General features: G+C 39.2%; 1 non-coding gene across 1 annotated transcript; it reads right to left on the bottom strand.

Annotated features, from left to right (window-relative positions):
- Positions 1-15,341: 15,341 nt before the first annotated feature.
- Positions 15,342-15,448, bottom strand: LOC122730288. Its single transcript, XR_006353473.1, has one exon. It is a non-coding gene; the product is annotated as a U6 spliceosomal RNA (small nuclear RNA).
- Between the last annotated feature and the right edge of the window lie 1,164 nt (positions 15,449-16,612).

Consider the following 16,612-nt stretch of genomic DNA (forward strand, 5'->3'; position numbering starts at 1 on the left):
CCCTCGGTGTGTATGTGTGTGTGAGTGAATTTTTGGGTTCCAGTAACTAAGACCATTTACTAAATGATAAAGGGGTTGAGATCAGTGTCTTCGGATAGAAGTCATGAAATAATCCCAAGGTAAGGTCTCTACCCCACTCCATGAAGCATTTCCTGATACCCCCCAGCTGTTTATGTCTTCTCTCTTAAAATTATCTCATATTCATTTTTATATGTATTCTGTGTATGCTTATACAGAGCATCCAAAATTATTGGTGCTGTCTAGTTTTAAATGGCAACAAAACTTTTGGGACACTGTGTAAGAATATGTTGTCTTCCCTGTTAGATTGTAAACCTCCCGAGGGCAAGAGAATGTTTTGTCTATGTGGTCCAAACACCTAGCACAGTAGATATTTAATAGATGCTTGTTGCTTGATGATTGATTAGTTACAGATCCTTAGACCATAATGGAGAGGCATAGGTACAACACAGGGCTTGTTCTTGAATGGCTTATACTTTGATCAAGGGAAGGATGTGCAAAAGTCATACACACAAGGATATATACAAAGGAGTATATGATATGTGCAAAGGGGAGATCCAGGCAAAATGATATGAGAAATTTGAGGAGTGATTTCACCTTGAAGGCCAAGCATCAGAAAAATTTCCCTGGGGAAAGTACTGCCTGAATTGCCTCTACCTCAAATAGTCTCTCCTTTCTTTGGGCTCTCATAGCACTTAACCTGCACCTTCAATTTGTACTTTCATGTGTTAACTTGAATTGTAATTGTATCTGTATATCTTGACTCCTCTACTAGACATTAGCAAGAACCACATCGGATTCTCTCTCTCTCCCTCTCTTTCTCTCCTCCTTCCATTCATTTCTTTGATGATATTCTTCAGTTCTTCTTAATAATTCCTTGTTTAAACCCACCACACAGCCCTCCTTACCTTCAGAGTCAGACTCATTTTAGAATCTTCAGCGAAGATCAGATGGCCTGACTCCCATCTGCACAACAACAATGCTAGAATATTGTTATCACCACGCTGGGCTTCTCTTTTTGAGAGAAGTTTGGGGTCATCAGAGGAGCTTTGTCATTTTGTGAGGGCAACCTGGCCCACTTTCCTCATCCTTTATTGATTCAGAGCCCATTTTGTTGTCTCTTCGCAATGTCTTTCCAAATTTATACCCAGTTAGACAAGCTCTGTAGATTGTCCAATAAACTGCTTGCTATAATCTAGGCAATATGCATCCTTCATCTACTTGGCTTTTCCAGTGTGAATGGTTAGGTCAAACTCTTAAGTGGTTATAAGTTTCATCTAAGAGGTTCTGAAATGATTGACCAGAATAATGCCAGTCAGAAGCAGGAACATCTGAATGCTGGTGTTGAACTCAAATAGAAAGGGTTCTCTGCCAGGTTATCTATTGATTTAGAAAACCACAAAAGTTAAAATGATCTATGCTGTATTGCATTTTAATTTCTTTTGTTACCTATTTCCCTATTACATTTTTAAAAAATATGTTTTTTTGGGGGGGTCAGGGCAATGAGGGTTAAGTGACTTCCCCAGGGTTACACAGCTAGTAAGTGTCAAGTGTCTGAGGCCAGATTTGAACTCAGGTCCTGAATCCAGGGCCAGTGCTTTATCTACTGTACCACCAAGCTGCCTCTCCCTATTACATTTTCTTTCTTTCTTTTTTTTTGGCAGGGCTATGGTGGTTAAGTGACTTGCCCAGGGTCACACAGCTAGAAAGTGTCAAGTGTCTGAGGTCGGATTTGAACTCAGGTCCTCCTGAATCCAGGGCTGGTGCTTTATCCACTGCGTCACCTAGCTGCCCTCCCTATTACATTTTAATCGAGTTTGGTCTGTACTCTTCTAAAGTTTGCCTCTGAGCTAGAGGAACTCACTATCGGATGCTATGAGGAATCTCTCTTTAACTTGCACACTGTTGAGGATTTTCTCCATGATAGTGGTGAGCATCTTTGAGAAGCATTTGGCCACTTGTTTCATGCCTCACTTGATAAGAATAATCAGGGGGACATTGAACAAGATTATCTATTGTTAGATATTCCAAATTTCAAGGTATCTTGAATTATTCCAACATAAGCATAAGATATTCAGTTTGGGGGCAGCTAGGTGGCTCAGTAGATAGAGCACCGGCCCTGGATTCAGGAGGACCTGGGTTAAAATCCAGCCTCAGACACTTGACACTAACTGTGTGACCCTGGGCAAGTCACTTAACCCCAATTGCCTCACAAAAACAAAACAAAAAGCAATAGGTTTAAGTTTGGGCAGCTAGGTGGTGCAGTGGATAGAACAGCAGCCCTGGATTCAGGAGGACCTGAGCTCAAATCTGGCCTCAGACACTTAACATTACTCACTGTGTGACCCTGGGCAAGTCACTTAACCCTCATTGCCTCACCAAAAAAAAAAAAAAGATATTCAGCTTGTTGGAAGAGAAACTTTAAGGTGATGCATTGGACTACTAAATCAAAATTTAAAAATAATCAACAAAAAATAAGGAAAGTGAGATCCTGTGCTCTTTCCATTTCAGTCAATTGTTCAATGGTGAAGATATTGACTAATGGGTTATCTTGCTTACAATAACCTGCTTGTTCCACACCAGTGCTCCTAGCTAAGGATACCCTTAATGTAAGTATAGATGATTTTCACAAAAAAATGTATTTAGAATAGAAATTAGACACATACATCAGGAGCTGTTGAGCTTTCTGTCATCATTTTCCCCTCCAGGATTCATAAGATATGAGATTTTTTTTCAACACTCAGGCTGTCTTATCCTTCAGATAATGTCTGATGGAATTCCTTAACACTCCCAAAATGAGTTGTTTCCAACACCAATCTCCTCTGTTTACCTTTAATTTAATCTTGCTATTTTCCCCACCTTTGTTCTCTGTAGTGTCATTTCTCTTCCTCTATACTCATCTCTGGAACTATGATGTGAGGGTATAAATGTGGTGGCTCCATTCTCTAGGAGGGTCAAAAAGATTGTTTTTCTATATCTATCTTTGCAGATCTTTTCCAGTTTTCTTCTGATTATTGTCCTTCCATTTTTATCAGTAAATACCCATAGGGTGATTGCTTAGTTCGATCTCTTGCCACACTTTCTTTACATTGCTTTTCTCTGCTTTATGAGGTAATACTACTTATTGTCTTTCATCATCCTACTCCATAAGATTTTGAAAAATGGATTTATAGTCTAAACCACTGTTGCCCTTTGCTTGGCAAGTAAGTCAAGCCTTTTCTAACAAAGTTGTACCTTGGTCTCTTTTGATCTTCTTGTTTATGGTATCTGATTAAAATATTTAAACTTCTTTTTGAAATTATTGTATTCTGTGTCTATGTCTATTCATGCATATTAAATCATTCATTATTGATAACTTGTTTGCATAGGTCAGGATGGCAGCATTTTTATTGTGTGATGCATCTTTTTCTTATCATCATTATTCTTTCTAGCTTTGTTCTAATTCTGATATTTGCTCTAACAGACCAGTAGCCTGACTTTATAAGAATAGCTTATTCTCAAATGATTTCCTTATTCATAATGGGTAGTTTTCTGTCTGTTAAAATGTAATCAATTTATTGATTTTTTCCTTTTATTCTATACTTTCATATCCTTCAAAAATTATTGGTACAAGGCTCAAAGTGTTTTGTATGAATGTTGCCCACTTATGAAAATTTTATACCAGTATTTATGATTTAACTCTAGCAAGGTGTGAAATTCTCTTGACAAATTTTGAGGAAGTGTGGTAGGCCAGGTATGCCCAAGGTATTACCGTTATTATTGTTGTTCAGTTATTTTCAGTCCTGTCCACTCTTGATGATTCCATTTGACATTTTCTTGGCAAAGATTCTGGAGTGGTTTGCCTTTTCCTTCTCTAACTTATTTTACATGTGAAGAAACTGACACAAACAGGGTTAAGTGACTTGCCCAGGGTAACATAGCTAGTAAATATCTGAGACCAAATTTGAACTCAAGAAGATGAGTCTTCCTGATTCTATGTCCATCATTCATTATCTACTCTGCTACCAGCTGTCCAGGTATCACTGAGTTAACCCCATTTTGGTGGTAAAATTCATGAGTACTTAATGACTAGTTGACAATTCAAGGATGAAGTTAATTCTTGAACTATACTCAGTCTTTTAAAAGAGGCCCAGAGGTCATAACAAAAGGAGAAACCTAGAAGAAAGAGGGACTACACATAGATTGTGCACTTGGGTCTGTGGGCAGAGGAAAGCCTGTGAATCTGCTCCAGAGATGATATCAGTAGAGTAGCATCAACAGAGAAACAAAGGAGTTAGAGGATCATGCAGAGTTCTTGTACCAAGCAGAATAATACATGGAAGTAGGAGTCAGAATAAGGAGCACTAATGTGGGGAGGAAGCCATCATGTGGAAGATCAAACCTTGATGTTGGACAGTGTGATGTGAGTTATATGGGCTGTGTATGTCTAAAGGAAAGGAGTTCATTTTCAGTCTGTTTTGAGTTTTCCCCCCTTTGGGATCCTCAAACAGTGTGATATTATGAGTTTGAAAGACTGCATGGGTCCCTGAGATGGTGAAGTTCATCAGAAAGAAGAGTTGCTTGACTGAATAGTGATGGAGAGGCCCATCCCTAGCTGTATATGTAAATATGTATATGTGTATGTAGATAGATATAGAGATAGATCTCTCTATCTCTATCTCTATCATCTCTCTCTCTCTCTCTCTACCTCTATCTCTATCATCTCTCTCTCTCTCTCCATCTCTAATCTATAAAACTATCTAGATTCCTGGGGATTGGGGGAAGTGGAGCTACTCCCAAGAGGGAAGGAGAGTTCTCTCAGGTATGAGTTCTTTGCCTTCTCTTCCAGTTTCACTAAATCTGGTCCTGTAGTTCAAACCTCTGCTCAGAGGAATAAAGAGCTATTCATTCATTTGTTTATTTATTCATTCATTACTTTATTTGTTTCTCCATTCATCCATTCATTAATTTGTTTGTTTATTTATTTTTGTGGAGACAGAGGCATGAACCAAGTCTGATGTTGCCATGAGGAACCTTGGGTGAGGGTACAGTGATTGATTTCTAAGAGACATCTTCAAGATTGAACCTAATATGCATAAACCTAGAACTTCCATCCTGGGCCACTGGTTCACATAAGCTCAGTAGATACTTATTTGAGTGATTGCCAGACCACTTAGATATTTTGCATGAATCCAAGGAAATCGTTTTTGTTTTTGTTTTTGTTTTTTTGTTTTTTTGGCGGGGCAATGAGGGTTAAGTGACTTGCCCAGGGTCACACAGCTAGTAAGTGTCAAGTGTCTGAGGACAGATTTGAACTCAGGTCCTCCTGAATCCAGGGCTGGTGCTTTATCCACTGCACCACCTAGCTGTCCTGAATCCAAGGAAATCTTAAGGAAATTACTGAAGAAAGAGTCCTTGGAGGCGATGTTAGATTCTAAAGTCCATTTCTCTCACTTTTCTCGCCCATTAAGATGTCAGGTTTTGAGCTCAGGTTGTAAGATTGTAAGGTAAATTCTAGGCCAATTTAATTAAATCAACAAGGAAATTAGTTCATCTTTCCTTTGATTTATGAGTATGTAACTTTAGCTAACATTTCAAGCCAAGGGGCTGAAGTCAGTAACCAACCCAAATAGGCCATTTATTATAGTTCCAGTAGCCATTAATAGAGCTGATTTCACACAAACTTCTTTCCATCCTCTATTGCCTTAAGTAGTAACTTGTCTGTCACTATCTCAAGGGCTCTTTATAAGCATGGAAAGCTTCCACCTATTTTCTGACCCTTGACTGGGGCTGACTGTATCTTATATTCCAAGATGACAGCAATGTGCTCTCGCTTATTGGACTTGGTTAGTTTATAGGAACTTTTATTGGTCTGCTGCTTCAGCTGCTGTCTGGAGATCTCTTGTCTTGGCACTTAATAAGGTTAAGGGCTGCATTGATCTTAAGGTGCTCCTGTGACCCTTAACCCAGTAAGCTGTTGGATATAGTACCATGGCTTTGGAAAAAGGGATGCCATGCCTTTTGACTGAAAGCATGTATGCTACAGTGCAGCCTGGGAGAAGAGGGAACTAAGTGAGAAAAAAGAAACAGAAAAAAGCTGGGAGAGAATAAGGCAATTGCTTCTTGAGCCTCCCATTTATGCCAACTACTAATATAGTTTAAGAGCCACTGACTGCAACAAAGCAATTTCCCCTTGATGTTATAGTGCCAGGGAAGTAGAAATGCTCTCCTTCTGCCCACACAAAGAATTGGCCATCTTTTGGCCATTTTTTCTTAAATCAGGTTTGTGTCCTAGTAAAGGAAAGTGCTACTTAGCACACGGGAAGCCTGTTGGCCACATTTGTAGTGGAAATCATAATGGAAGAGTAGGGCCATGTTCTGTTATGAACTCTTTTGCTCCATTAGTTATTAATAAGATATTCTCCATGTCCACAGACTCTAATGGAATGTGGACACTTCTTTTAGGGGGTAGCAAAAATAAAACATTGAAAATAACTACTTGGAAACAATGTGGGTGCCCACCAACTGAGGAAAGGTTGGACAAAGCGTGCATGACTATTTGAATGTAATGGCAAATTGACATATTCTAAGAGATGATGTCTATAAGGAATTAAGAGAATCAGGGAAGGGGCAGCTAGGTGACTCAGTGGTTAGAGCACCGGCCCTGGAGTCAGGAGTACCTGAGTTCAAATCCGGCCTCAGACACTGAACACTAACTAGCTGTGTGACCCTGGGGAAGTCACCTAACCCCAATTGCCTCACTTAAAAAAAAAGAGAATCACTCTGAACTGGGGCAGGGTGAAATAAAAAGAACCAGCAGAATGACCAGTGACAATAACTTCTTCATCATTATCACCACCATCATAAGCACTAACATTTCTATAGCATCTACTCTATGCCAAACACTATGCTAAGCACTTTACACATATTATCTTGTTTTAACCTCCCAACAATGTTGGGAGGAAGGTGCTATTATTATCCCTATTTCACAGATGATAAAATTGAGGAAACAGAGGTGAAGTGACTTTCCCAGAATGACATAGCTTAGTGAGGACAATACTAAAAGGCAGTCACCACAGAGCATTGTAGTAGAAAAAGAACTGGGTTTGATTCCCAGTTGTGACACTCATTATCCATGTGACCCCTCTTGGGGTCTCAATTTCCCTTTCTGTAAAATGAGTACTTTGGATTAGATGATTTGGCTTCCATAGACTCCGAATTTCCTTCTCTCTCAAGAACTTTGATCCTAAGTTACTTAACTTCCCTGGGCCTCAGTATCTTCACATATTAAATGAGGGGATTGGACTAGTCCTTTCTTCCTCTGGACCTGTGGTCTTACAGTCTGTCCTAGATTTAAATCTATTAACTTAATTATAATGATCAACCCCAGTCCTAGAGAATTGATAAAACCACGTCCTTCCCTTTGGGGGAAGGGTGAGGGCTTATGGATGTAGAATGCGGTACACCCTTTCAGATACAGTAATTGTGTCTGCTGTTTTTGCTTAAATGCTGCTCTTTTTTTTTATAATTAGGATTTTAAAAAAATTTGGTTGTTATCGTTTGTCCTTCATTATTTATTTATTTTTGGCAGGGCAATGGGGGTTAAGTGACTTGCCCAGGGTCACACAGCTAGTAAGTGTCAAGTGTCTGAGGCTGGATTTGAACTCAGGTACTCCTGAATCCAGGGCCGGTGCTTTATCCACTGTGCCACCTAGCTGCCCCTTAAATGCTGCTCTTTATTACAAGGAAGGATTCCATTGAGGGCTTGGTTTAAGGGGAGATGGCTACATTTTAAATATAAAAGGTAACAATAAAACAAAGAAAATGGATGCTTAAATTATTTTACTTAGTTACTTCTTATAGAAAATGGTTCTCCATTTCTAGGTTATTAAGTATTTCTTTCTGACTGACTACTCTGACTAAAGAACAAATTTAAATGGTGGATAGCCCTTGCGAATTTCTTTCTCCCTCCCTCCCTCCTTTCTTTCCTTCCTTCCTTCCCTCCCTCCCTCCCTCCCTTCCTTCTTTCCTTCCTTCCTTCCTCTCACTTGGGGAATATTATTCTGTTATTATTTGTAGTGTAGGCAGAGATCATATTACTTTGTCCTAACTGAGATAGTTTCATTGCAATGCCACAAAGGCTATGGAAAGCCTAAAAAGTCATTTTAATCATATCCTGCACTAATCTGTTGGTCCCCCTGTTGAGGGGCTGTGGTGTGGTGGAGGAGAAGGATGTCTAACACCAGCTCCATGTTTTTTGACTTTCTTGAGCTCTCCATGCCCCCAGCCACTCTATCCCCATTCTAATCAGCCCTCTGCTGTTGGAACTAACTGGCCTGGTAATATTGTTTCACCCAATGTCATGCTTTCACAAAACCAATTAACGGTATTGGGTAGGGGTATGGCTATGATTTAAAGGAAAAAAAACGAATGCTATCTAATGGCTTACTGGCTTCAGATTTTTACCTGTCAAATATTTTAAAAGGCAATCTTTGGATTTCAATGGTAGCAATATAACCTTGCGACAGAGGTCCCAGTTCATTATCACTCCGATTCTGTTCTCAATTTTGTAACTTGTAGCAATTAAATGCATGTTATTAAGTACCAGAATAATAACTCCTGAGACTAGAAATTGATGTACTCTTTCTTTTTTCTCAACATGATGAATATCTACTGGATGTGACTATGACATTACTGTCATCATTTTTAATGTTTAGATTTCTAATAACAATAGCTAACATTTAGATAGTATTTTAACGCTTGCAAAGTGTCTTACATGTAGCGTCTCATTTGATCCTTACAATGATCCTGTGAGGGAGGCACTATTATTATTCTCATTTTATAGAGGAGGGTTTGAAGCCCAGGGAGGTTAAGGGATTTACCTAAGGTGCCACAGATAATAAAATCCTCCAAACTCAAAAGATACTATTATATATTTTACCATATGGGTAGCTAGGTGTTACAGTGGCTAGAAGGGCTCTGGACCTGGACCTGAAGTCAGGAGGACCCAATTTCAAATCTGGCCTCAAACACTAGCTATGCAGCCTCGGACAAGTCATTTAACCCCCCTCTGCCTTAGTTTCCTCATCGATAAAATGGAGACAATAACATCACTTACTTATCAGGGTTGCTATAAGGATGAGATAAAATTATATTTGTATAGGGCTTTGCAAAGTTTAAAGCACTATATGAATACTAGCTGTTATTATTATTATTAATTACTCATTTGTCACATGCCTATTCTGAATCTTTAAACGTCAGTGTTGGAAGGGACCTCAGAGGTTATCTAGTCCAGCCTGTACCTGAACAGGCATCTTCATTTTGACATTCCTGCCAGGTGGTCATCCATATTCTACCTGAAGATATCTAGTGATCCACCACTGATTGGAATTAAGTGACCCACCACTGATTCCAATGCTTTCTCTCTTAATTCCCACTTGTCCTGTATATAGCTTGCTTTGTAGATATTTCTTTATCTCCCCCACTAGATTGTAAGCTTCTTGAGGACAAGGGCTGTCTTTTGCCTCTTTTTGTATCCCCAGAGCTTAGCACAATGCCTGGCATGTAGTAGGAACTTAGTAAATGTTTATTGATTGGTTGGTTGGCCATTCTAGTTGTCAGGTGGTTTTTCTTTATAACAAGTTAAAAGCTGACTCTGAAATTTTAACCCCCTTGCTCACAGAGGTCAGTTCTTGTGGTCTAAATAAAATATATCTAATTCCTTTTCTCTAGCCCCACAGATGCTTGAAAACAGTGATATGATCTCATTTGGGCCTAGTTTTTCAAAGCTTAACACTTTCAGTTCCTTAAAAAATGAACAAAGAACAAAAACAGAAAACTCTTCTGTGGCTTGGTTTCTAGTCCTCTCTCTGTCTCCATCACCCTTTGCTGGAAGTACTCCATCTCATCAATTTACTTCTTCAGATGCTTTGACTAGAATGGAAAAAATATTCCAGGTATAATTTGACCAGGACAATGGATGCCTTCTAGATGGTACGCCTATGCTGGTGCAGTCTGACATTGCATTAGGTTGCAATTGACTAAAACTTCAAACTCCTTTTCACACAACCTATTCTCTAACCATGCCTCCTCCATCTTGGAATTGGGCAGTTGAATCTTTGGTCCCTGGTGTAGGTCTTTACATTAATCCCTACTGAATTTCATCTTCATAGTTTTAGCCCACCATTCTAGTATGTTAATGGATTGGATTTTATTTATGTCATCCAGTCTTTGCTATCTCTCACAGCTTCGGAACCAGTATGGTAGAACAAATACTGGTGGAGGAGTCAGAAGTGGATTCAATCCCCAGTTGTAATGATTACCAATATCTCTTTCCAGACCAATTACATATTACTTCCCTTAGCATCCCTTCATTCAGCCAAAGTGGTCTGCTTGATATACCCCCTGCATAACCCCTTCAGTCTTCTATGTCTGTGCCCTTGTATAGCCTGTTCCCCACATATGAACACTCTTTCCTCACTTCTTGGAATCTACAACTCTCTTCTAGGCACAGCTCAAAGGTCACTTCCTATAAAATGCCTTTTTTTTATTCTCCTAGTTGTTAGTGTGTGTATGTATATGTAAGCTCCTTGTGGCCAAGTTCTGTTTAATTTTTGCTTTGGTATACCCTAGTACAGTGCCTGACACACACTAGGTGATTAACAGTGCTTGTCATATTAAACTAAACTGAATTGTGTGATTCTAGGCAAATCACTTCACTTTCCAGACTCTTAGCTTAGTCATCTTCACCATTTTGGGTCTCTGTTTCCTTCACTGTAATAGAAGGGGATTAAATTAAATGAGCTCTATGGTTTCTTCCAGCTCTGAGTCTATGATCTTTTGAAAATCGAGGTTATCACAGCATATATTAGGGCATTATTTTTCACTTTATAAAAAGATTCACCACAGACTTTCTTTAAATAGCAAGCTTTCTGAGAGCATGAAAAAGGGTTTTGATTTTTAAAATTTTAATGATGTGTAATGTTTCAGAGATATTCCAAATGCCTAAAGTGAGGAATCCCTTGAATTGGTTTGAATGGTGCCATTATGGATTGAAAGAAAGGCAGAAGATGTAGTGGATAGAGTGCTGGACTTGGAGTTAACTAGATGTGAGTTCAAATCCTGAGTCTATTTCAATTCTGAGCTGTATGCTTATGGATAAGTCACTTAATTGCCATGAGTTTCAGGCAAGTCTCTAAGGCTGAGCTCCTAAGTTATAGAGGGTTGTCATGTGCTTGGTTGCATGAGGATTCCTACACTGAGGAAATCACACATGCTTGATGTAATTGACATTGATGTAATGAACTGGAAGAGTTGATGGAGCTTCTAGAAGAATCTAATGTTCCCAGGGGGCATCTGGGTGAAATCTAGCTCTCAAATTTGGCAAAAGGCCTTAATAGAGCATATCCAGAAGATAATTAACTACTTATAGCAATCGGCTCAGTTTTCCTAGGTTTAATTTACCATCCATTCCTAGACATTCTTGACTTCAACTGGGTAATGAGTCAGTCACAAAGTCAGCTTTTCTAGAACTAGAAAGTTTTCAGAATGGATTTCTACACTGAAGAGTTTTGATGATAGTACTATCTCAAATAGTTGTAATAGAAAGTGGATATTACATTACTGACAATTACTAGTTGTAGTACCGTGCTCAAGTCACCTAACTTTTCTGGGCCTCAATTTTCTAATCTGTGAAAGGAAGATATTGGACTTTTAATGTCCCTTCTAGCTCTAAATTTATTATCTTATTTGTTCAAGTCCTGATTCTGACATATACAGGTCATGTGACTCTGGGCAAACTGATAACCCTTAGAGTGCTAGGCAATCCTTTCATCCAAGTTCCAGTCTGTATTAATAGAGGGATTTTCTTCATTTGAGAATTCCCTATGCCTATTAAATCATAGGTCCACCTGGATGGTGCAGTGGTTAGTGCATTAGGTATGAAGTCAGTAAGACCCGAGTTCAAATCTGGCCTCAGACACTTACTAGCTATGTGACCTGTTTGCCTCAGTTTCCTCATATATAAAATGGAGAAGGAAATGGAAGGTCACTCCTGTATCTTTGTCAAGAAATCCCCAAATGGGATCATGAAGAGTCAGACATGACAGAACAAGAATAACAAGGTCCATTCTAGGTCTAACTCTATGAGCCTCTCATTTTAGAAGGCAAGGTATAGTTTCTATATTTTGTTTTCTTGGAGGGCTTTGTAATACTAGCACATCACTACCACAGCCATCCTCATCCTCATTCTCCTCTTCATTGACACCTGCTATTATTACTTTCCATTCCTAATTATCTCTTATTTTATGTTTACTTTCTATGTGATGAATCCCTTGGAAGAATGTAATTTCCTTGAAAGCAAGGATTGCTTTGTTCATTGTATTTGCATCCCTAGTATGTGGCACAGTGCCTGGCATATAGTACTTGATGGATAAATAATTATTTAGGCTAGATGTAGTTGCCCACTCTAGTAATCCTTTCTACTGGGGAGATTGAGTGTGTCACTTGAGCTCAGGAGTTCTAAGCTTCAGTGAGCTGAGCCAATCAAGTGCACATACTAAGTCTGTCACCAGTATGGTAAGCTCCCAGCAATGGGGGCCACCGGGCTCACTTATTGAGGAGCTAAATGGCTGTTAGAGGAAAAGGAGCAGATCAAAGCTCCTAAGCCAATAAGTGAGATCAAGCTGTGTGTGGCCACTGTACTTCTAGCCTGGCCAAAATAGGCAGACCTACTCTTAGATGGATAGAGAGACAGAAAGATAGAGAGATAGATAATAGACAGATGTATGGGCAGATAGATCTATAGACCAGAAGGTAGGTAGATAGATTAGGTATATGGTTGGGTAGATAGATTGTTAGATAGCTAGATCTATAGATTTGTAGCTAGATAGATGTATAGTTAACTAGCTAGATAGACAGAAAGACAGATAGATGTATAGATAGATCAATAGTTTGATAGGTAGATAGATAGACAAGTAGATATATCTGTAGATCAGTAGGTAGATTACATATGTTGATGGACAGATAGATTGTTGGATAGATAGATATATAGACTGATGGATTGGTAGGCAGGATTGATAGATGAATAAATGAATGAATGAATAAGTAAGCAAATGAATGAATGAATAAAGGCTTGCTGATTAAGTGATTGATTATATATTATATACTTATACTATGTGTGTGTGCATGTGTGTCTATATGTTGTCTCCCCCACTAGAGTGTAAACTCCTTGAAGGTAGGGGATTTTTACTCTTTCTATTTGTACCTCCACCATGTAACATATCAGCTGACACATAGAAGGTGCTTAATGCATGCTTGTTGATTGATCGAGTATTTGGAGCAGTTCATCATACTTCTAAGTTTGCCAATCTATTACATACCTCATCTCATGAGAGTCTCACAAACATTCATGGTAAGGTAAATATGACAGTTATTATCATCCTATGGGAATTTAGGACCATAGGACCAAGGTTACAACTAGTACATTTCAGAAGTAGTGTTTGAACCTAAGCTTTTAAAGGCCATCAAGTTCGATCCTCTCATTTTACAAATGAGAAAACTGAGGCTAAGGGAGAGTAAATGTCTTACCCAAAGTCACATAGATGGTTATCATCAGAGAAGGAATTTGAACCTAGATCTTTAAAGGATATCAGGTTCAACCCTCTCACTTTACTGATTGGCCCACCAAGGTTAAGAATTAGCCAAGGACATATAGTAACCGCTAGAGTTGGACTCTTGGTCAGCTCCCTTTCCACTCTACCCTATGCCTTCCTTTCCATTAGAAACTAGTTCAGGAGTTAACATAGGCTCCATATTTTATCACTGTGGGATGTAACTCTTCTGAGCACGATCTGAAAGAGACAGACACATAAGCACACACACTCTCACACACAGACACCTATTTGTGCGTATTTGGATTTAACAATGTCTGAAAGAAACCGAAAGATTAACACCCTGTCTGAGGTGCTCTTTGAAGATTTTTGATGGATGCTGTTTACAATCGAGTAGGTGTCTGACACAGTCCTTCCAGCTAAAGGTCATTAGTGACACCTAACAAATCACTTTTATGCTGTGTGCTAAGCTAAAGTCAGATGTAAATGGTTTTTAAAAGTCAATTGGAAAGGGGCCCTCCCTAAGTCGGACTGAAATAACTTTCCCTCCAAACTCATCAACTTCAAAGTCGTAAGCAAGAGTTAAAGAAATAATTAGAAGAGCATATCTCTGGCCTTGGTAAACACTGCTGGAATGTGATGGCCAGTGGGGAAGAGACTTTCTGAGGAAGGCTGTGTAGAGCCCAGCGATGTTTGACAAGCTGCAGAGTCATTTTGACAATCTGAGTCTTTAATGCTTGTTGATGTCAGTCCCAAGTGAAGGAGGCCTATTGGGCACATGGGAACTAACTCAAGCAGAAAATCAGAGAGCAAATTGAGGTCCATGATGAGGAAATTGGAGAGGGGCTAGAGAATGGAGATTTCCTGTACTCAGCTCAGGGCAGAACAATAAGAGCCTTGATGGAAACACACTAGTGAGATCTCTCACTTTTTGTCCTTCCTGAGCCTACACTGGACATGAAGGAAGGCCACCTATGCTTTTCTACACTCTGGCTGGATTTGCTCGAGTGCCTCAGAAAGCCTTGCTTCAGAAATAAAATTCCATTGACTGCTAGGGTCTGGAAGGTAGGAGATTGGGGGAGGGGAGAGAGAAGCCTTTAAAAGGACTTGAGAAATCAAGTGTTTGTTCCCAGCTGCCTCATTGACTGGCTCTGGGACTTGGGACCAGGCTGTTTAACCTCAGAAACCTGGATCCCCACCCATAAACAATGGAGGAAAAGCAGTCAGAAACATCTCATCAAGTCAGGATTAATGAGAGAAAGGGACTTAAGCATTCAAAGCATTTCTAAAATGAAGAGGCGGGGAAATACAGATCACTTGCTGTTTTCACATCAATATCTCAGCTGATTTCTGTTGGCCATATCAGATGCGTGAAAGACATAGTTGGAAAGGATAGTGGATATCAGTGTAATAACCACCCTCGTATTTTTTTAAAAAAGGAGAGTTAGGGAATCCTTTGTGTTGAGGTCCAATCCAACTCTCAAATTCTGTGACTCTATCATTTCATGGGAAAGCTCCCAAAAGAGCATATCAGGTAAATATAGTGAAATCTAAATGATAATAACAATCATTATTGGCAGTGTGGGCTAGTGCATGGAGTCATTCAGTTGTGTCCAACTCTCTCTCTTTTTTACTTGAATCTGTATTCAGATACTATCAGTACATTCTCTTTAGATGAACTGCATTTTTCATAAGTCCTTCTGATAGCATCCTGCTTATTATTTCTTTTTTTTTTAAAATATGGAACGCTTCACAAATTTGCGTGTCATCCTTGCGCAGGGGCCATGCTAATCTTCTCTGTATCGTTCCAATTTTAGTATATGTGCTGCTGAAGTGAGTACTGCTTATTATTTCTTTCACAGTTACTATTGCTAACTATATTACCTTCCACCCTATTCCCTCACCTTGATATTTACTCTATTTTCTATCTTCTTTCATCCTATACCTCCTCAAAGGAGTTTTGCTTTTTACTACTCCCTCCCCCAATCTGTCCTCCCTTCTTTCACCTCTCCCTCCTCATCCTCTTCTCCTCCCACTTTCCCTCAGGGCAAGATATATTACTATACCCACTTGAGTGTGTATGTTATTCCCTCTTTGAGCAAATTCTGATGAGAGTAAGGTTCATTCACTCTCCTGCTTATTCCCCATCTTCTCCTCCACTCCATAAGCTTTTTCTTGTTTCTTTTATGTGAGATACTTTACCCCATTACACCTCTCCCTTTCCCTTTCTTACCACTTATTTTAAAGATGTCACCATGGGTCAGCTAGGTGACACAGTGGACAAAGCACCAGCCCTGGACCCAGGAGGCCCCAAGCCTAAATCCAGTCCAAGACATAAGCCACCCCACCCTGTCTACCCCACAAAAAAGGATAAACAAAAAAACCCCACAAATGCTTTACAGATAACATACCTTCATATTCAATTCACACCTGGGTCCTCTAAGTATATTCCTTTCAGCTGCCCTAATACTGAAAGAGTTTTTATGAGTTAGAAGTATCATTTTCCCATGTAGGAATGTAAACAGTTTAACCTTTTAACATCCCTCATGATTTCTTTTTCCTGTTTACCTTTTTATGCTTCTCTAGGATCTTGCATTTGAAAGTTGAATTTTCTATTCAGTTTAGGGTTTTTCATCATGAATGCTTGAAAGTCTTCTTTTTCATTGAAGTCCCACTTTCTCCCTAAAAGATTATAATCAGTTTTGCTGGGTTGGTGATTCTTGGTTGTAATCCCAGTTCCTTTGCCCTATGGAATAACATATTACATGCCCTCCAGTCCTTTAATGTAGATGCTGCTAGATCTCGTGTTATTCTTATTGTAGTTCCACAGTACTTGAATTGTTTCTTCCTAGCTGCTTGTGATATTTTCTCATTGACCTGGGAGCTCTGGAATTTGGCTATAATATTCCTGGAAATTTTAATTTCGGGATCTCTTTCAGGAAGAGATCAGTGGATTCTTTCAATTTCAATTTTACCTTCTGCTTCTAGAATATTAGGGCAATTTT

This window comes from Dromiciops gliroides, chromosome 5 (assembly GCF_019393635.1).
Source record: "Dromiciops gliroides isolate mDroGli1 chromosome 5, mDroGli1.pri, whole genome shotgun sequence".
Taxonomy (NCBI): Eukaryota; Metazoa; Chordata; class Mammalia; order Microbiotheria; family Microbiotheriidae; genus Dromiciops; species Dromiciops gliroides.